We start from the raw sequence: 5,158 nt of genomic DNA on the forward strand, positions 1-5,158 counted from the left end.
GCGAGTAAAATTCATTTTAAAGAAAGACAGACGTGCGCAGATAAAAGGACAAAAGGGAGGGAAGGAGCATCGCGCACGGGGAAGGGGAGGAGGAGGGGAGGTGGTGGCAAGAGGATACACTCGTTATTTTTCATGCGATATTCAACGATGGTTCATTCAATTGAACCTTACACGCCTGCCTCCACGGAACACGCGGGCGACGTATGCAAATAGGCCAGTGACAAATGATCTTGTTATTCCCATGGTTCGCCTCTTGCATGCGCCTCTGCACAGGTATTGTGCCGATCCCCTAGGCTGGCCGTCGTCTTTCAGCGCGAATTTTCTTCGCTCGTTCGTTCGACGACGTATCCCTCGCTCATCTCGCCTCGATGGCGCGCGCGAGCCACAATGAACGGGGACGAGGAGAAAAAAGAGAGGAGGAAAAGGTAACGGGACCAGGCTGACCCCCTCTCTCTCTCTCTCTCTCTCTCTCTCTCTCCATCGCTTTTGCGAGAGAAGGAGATTCGCCTCGCGATTTTTCGACTCATCTGTCTTCGTCTGGACGAGCCGAGTATTTTTCATTTCCGCGTGCCTTCGTGGACGCGGCAAAAGGTTCGCGACCTTGTTTCCACGCGATTGGATCCGGTTTTCGAGCAACTCGCGCCTCTGGGATTTGCTCGGGAAAATTTTGCCCCGAAAAAAAGTTATCGTTCGATTTCGGCTCAGTCCAGTTTGTATATATATATATCTGTAAGATTGGGGGAAAAATGCGAGGGGATGTGCTTGTTCCGTGTGAAAATCAAAATTGAAATTGTTGCAATCGTGGAGATTTTTTTTTCCACGATCTTTGATGGACTTCAACGGATGATTTGATTAGAAATTTCTTCGTATATTGTATATATTAGTTGGTTGTTGTGAGAGAAAATGGGAGAGGTCCGAGGGAAAAAGAATGGCAAATAACGTATTTAATTAATTTCATAACGCCGAAAGGAATAAATATTCGATATATTTTTAAATGTATCTTGAAAAACAGTGTATGAATTGAAGTTAGAAAGTTAATTATTAATATTTAAGTTAGAAACTTTCAAGCCATTTTTCTTGATATATTCGTTTTCTTTGCTCTTTGACTAAGCTTCAACCATACGTACGTATCGCTCGTCTAATAAACGCTGAACCGTGAGTCATTCGATTTAATTAAAGCTTGTTTATCGTTCGTAGAATGAAGGCAATTACAAAGAAACCTACACGACAATAACGTCGCTGAGAAAGTAATTTCGTACTGGTATTAAAATGTCAACTTAAAGGAGAGGGAGAGAGAGAGAGGGAGGGAGGGAGAGAAAAAAAGAAAAGAAAAAAATTCGCCAAGATCCCGATTGAAAAATAGAATTGTGAGAGATTGGGAGAGAAACGATGGATGTGGAATAGGACGATTTCGAATAAACGAAAAATTGCACCTTGATGCAACTTTCTGCCTCGAACGTTTCTGCGTTCGACGTGTAATTTTCGAACGCGTATTTTCGATATCGTTCCTTTGATTTTTAAATTTTTTTTCCTCTCCTCTTTTTAAAAGGCTGAAAGCGTTTCGAATTTCGATATATTAAATCTTTCTCAGAAGAAGCGCACGTTTCAAGTGGCAATAATTTAGAAGAAATTGATAGCAGAATTTTATAAATTGAAAGATTGAAATACAATTTGAAGAGTAACAAATTTGAGCGACGAATTTTCACTATTTTCACTAGTATTTAATTCATTCAAAAATATTGTCTTATATCTGTTAAAAAATTCGAGAATTAAAAAACAAACTAAATTTATGAATTGTTCGAGATATAACTTAAAGAAAATTTATATAAATTTAGAAAGAAGATATGTATTTTCGAAATATCTTTTGATACATTGAAATTTTTCTCGCTTTCCCCTGTTCCTCCTCAGCCAAAAGTCTTCCTGTTTTCAGATTATCAATAATCGTAATCCCATTGACAAAGGAGAAAATCCATTCCTCCAATCAACGAAATACAACGATTAATTGAAAATAACATCAACAATTAAAGAAATTAACTTTAATCTTTGATTTGGAGTAACTATTTAATAAGTTTAATCTCGACTTTGAATATCCATCTTTTCCACTGACTAAATCTAGTAGCTACTGGAAGAAAAATATAGAGTTTTTCTCGAATTCGCGATGAGGATCGATGCTTTGGCGGAGAATGGGCGGCCATTCGACGCAGAGTTCGTTTGATGAGGATAAAAGAAGATCTGCGAAAAAAGAAAGGTGTTTCGAGGGTCAAGAATGTTTTTTATCGTGTCAGCTGGTCCATCCGGCACTTGGCCATTCGGCTTATGATCCGTGATTCCTCTCCTTAACGCTCTCCTTAATTATTCTCCACGCAGAGAAAGAATGGAGAAAGAATTTTCGTTATTCGAAAATAAAAAGTTAAAAAACGCGAAGAGAAAGAGAGAGACAATTGTTCAAAGATTTTATTATTCGATATGTGCATGCATTCCTTTCCTCCATCTTGTGCATAAAATAGAAAATCTTTGGTGACTTTGTTTCAAAGCTTCCGAGCAAATAGCCTACATTTGCCTCCGATCACGTCTCCCTGTTAGCGCGAGTGCCAACCCCATTTTCTTTGAAATTCATCCAGCCCAAATATTTCGCAAAAATATCATAAACCCCCCAAAAACAGGGGAAGAATAATCGAAACAATTCAATTTAACAATGTTGTAAAACGCAAAAATTCCTCTTCTAAACATCAACCAATCCTCCGCGTTGATCCTCATTATCTCAACAAACCCTCTCAAGTCTTAGAGATATATTATCGTCTCTCACGTAACGAACCCTGTGTCCACTCTAACTTTTTTAATATTCACGAATTCACCTTCGATCGAATGAGAGTATAAAAGAAAGAAAGGATGATGAGAATCGTTGACGATTATACTCAAACTTTCCTTACCTCCCGCGTAAAGAAGAGATGAAAACCGGTGGATCCGGCGTAACAATAAGATTTCACGGCGTATATTCGACGGAGGGCCGTGGTAAAGGAAATTATTTAGTCCCCCCATTAACGTCATCACTCGCGTTTATTCGATGTCCCTCCAACCCCCTCAGTCATCCCTCTTCCTCTCCACGATCCACGCTCGAAAATCCGCCCCCGTTACACCGCAACTGCCCTCGTTATTTAACCTCCGCGCGGCTTGACGAGGGAGCGGCGGATTTGATTTCATTCGTTTCGCGGGAGAAGGAATAATATTATGTTATTCTCGTAACTCTAATAATAACGCGGCCACTTACGCTAACGACCTAAACGCTCACGCTTAAGTTAACCGGTCGGCGCTTCGTGAGCCGCGCGACGAGTTAACCAACCCTTCTTCTTCGCTTCCGGCGAAGAAGCGGAGGATTCATGATGATCGATGTCGATCGTTGGAGGAATTTGTTTTTCATCATCGTTGAACGGATGGATGGACGGATGGATGAAATTCGGAGGATTAATTCTCGCGATGAAGAAACGTTTTATAATTGTTAGGAGGGGAAGATGTAATAAAGGTTGGGGGTTTGTTCACGGAGCCAGCGGAGGTATTACTCTTGTTTTAGGATTCTAGGTGGTAACGGGTCACGAGATCACGAGAAATCCATTTTGCTGCGGGGTCTTATCCCCCCGTTGCTCGCTTTTGTCGAAGGAGAAGTCACGTAGGATAAGTCTCGTGTAAAATATCGTCCCATGAACCTCGATTTCTTTTTTTTCTTTTTTTTTCTTTACGATCTATAAATCTTCTTAATTCGAAAAGAACTGGGATAAATAATGTATATGTGCATTGTCTTTGTCGTTCTTGTATCTTTGTGTATTTCGTGGGTAAAAATATGACTGGTTGTAATCGTTTTTTCAATGAAATTTTTTAACATCAAGTGTTTTCGATATATATATATATAATTTTTGAGCTCAATTTAAAAAAAGAAAAAAAATCTCATAAATTTATCTGCATCAAATTTATACTATCGTTCAAAAATTTGACAGCAGTTAGATTTTTGCGCGAAATAAAAAAAAATATATATATATCTTTAGAATAAAAATAATATTGACAAAACAATATTTTAGAAATCAGATGGAACGTTAAAAATTTGTTGTTTAAAATTTTTATTTATATTTCCTTTGCTTGGAAAAATTATTAATATTAACTCATTTGTCCAAGCTTGAAATCAAAATTGAAATCTTTTCGGGCACAATGGCGCAATAACCGCTTAATTCCTCTTAACTTACGCACCGAGCGCAGTGTTTCTTTCTTAAAAGGGAAGTTTAAAGTTTAATTGAATTCCACGTAAATTTACGACCCATTTGTGGAAGCACCTGTTGTAAAAATGCGCCGGACAATAAATTTCTTTTCATTCTATTATTCAACGGAGTTAGACTTACTCGCTACGTACGTTCTCATTTCCATTTAACGGACTTATACGGCCGATACGTTAATCCGTTTTTCCCTTTGCCGTATTAAGCCCTCCCCTATTTGCACAGAATAACACGAATAAGTAGATTCTTAATATCGGTTTTAAACGCGATTTTATTATTCCGCTTAATATCGCGCTCGTGAACACGCATTTCGAATTTACTTCCTTGCCACGTTTTTTTTTTCTTTTTTCTTTTCTTTTCTTTTTATTACCGGTTATGTACCGGTTATTATTACAGAAATTCTCCCGCCACGACTGAACGGAACCTTTTTTCCTCCCTCCCTTCTCCCTCCGCTTATCCCGATACCGAGCGCAACACAATGGAACGTAAGGAATAAAATTGTGTCCATTGTACATTTTTACTCGATATATACGTATGCGTACGTTTCCGGTCTTTCCTATCCGGCATATAAATTGTATCGTACCAGTTTGTATAGAGGTACTTAGTCCTCCGTTTCCCCCTTCCCTCCCGGAACGAACGATGGAATTCTATGAATTCTAATTACCCGCAATTTATCCCCTTTCTTCCCCCTTCCTCCCCACTTGAAAATAGGGAATATTTACACAAACATCTTCACGCGTTTCTTCTTCCAATCGTTCGAATTTCACTAACTGTCGAGAATCATCATCGACCCACCAACCGAAACTTTACAGCGAATCCCTCGTTCGAAAATTTAATACGCCATCGCCTACGATCCCCCTCCCTCCCCCCCGCAACCCTTCTTCTCCTCTGGGGAAAAA

General features: G+C 39.2%; 1 protein-coding gene and 1 long non-coding RNA gene across 18 annotated transcripts in view; both read left to right on the forward strand.

Moving 5' to 3' along the window:
- Nucleotides 1-5,158, forward strand: part of LOC102673156 (RNA-binding protein Musashi homolog Rbp6) — a 795,620-nt gene that overhangs the window by 125,862 nt on the left and 664,600 nt on the right. The window lies entirely within an intron of this gene.
- Nucleotides 1-5,158, forward strand: part of LOC116185634 — a 12,325-nt gene that overhangs the window by 5,985 nt on the left and 1,182 nt on the right. The window contains exon 2 of the long non-coding RNA XR_004150499.1: nucleotides 415-425. This is a non-coding gene — a long non-coding RNA (uncharacterized LOC116185634). The remainder of the gene's footprint in view (nucleotides 1-414; nucleotides 426-5,158) is intronic.

This window comes from Apis dorsata, unplaced genomic scaffold (genome assembly GCF_000469605.1).
Source record: "Apis dorsata unplaced genomic scaffold, Apis dorsata 1.3 scaffold_231, whole genome shotgun sequence".
Taxonomy (NCBI): domain Eukaryota; kingdom Metazoa; phylum Arthropoda; class Insecta; order Hymenoptera; family Apidae; genus Apis; species Apis dorsata.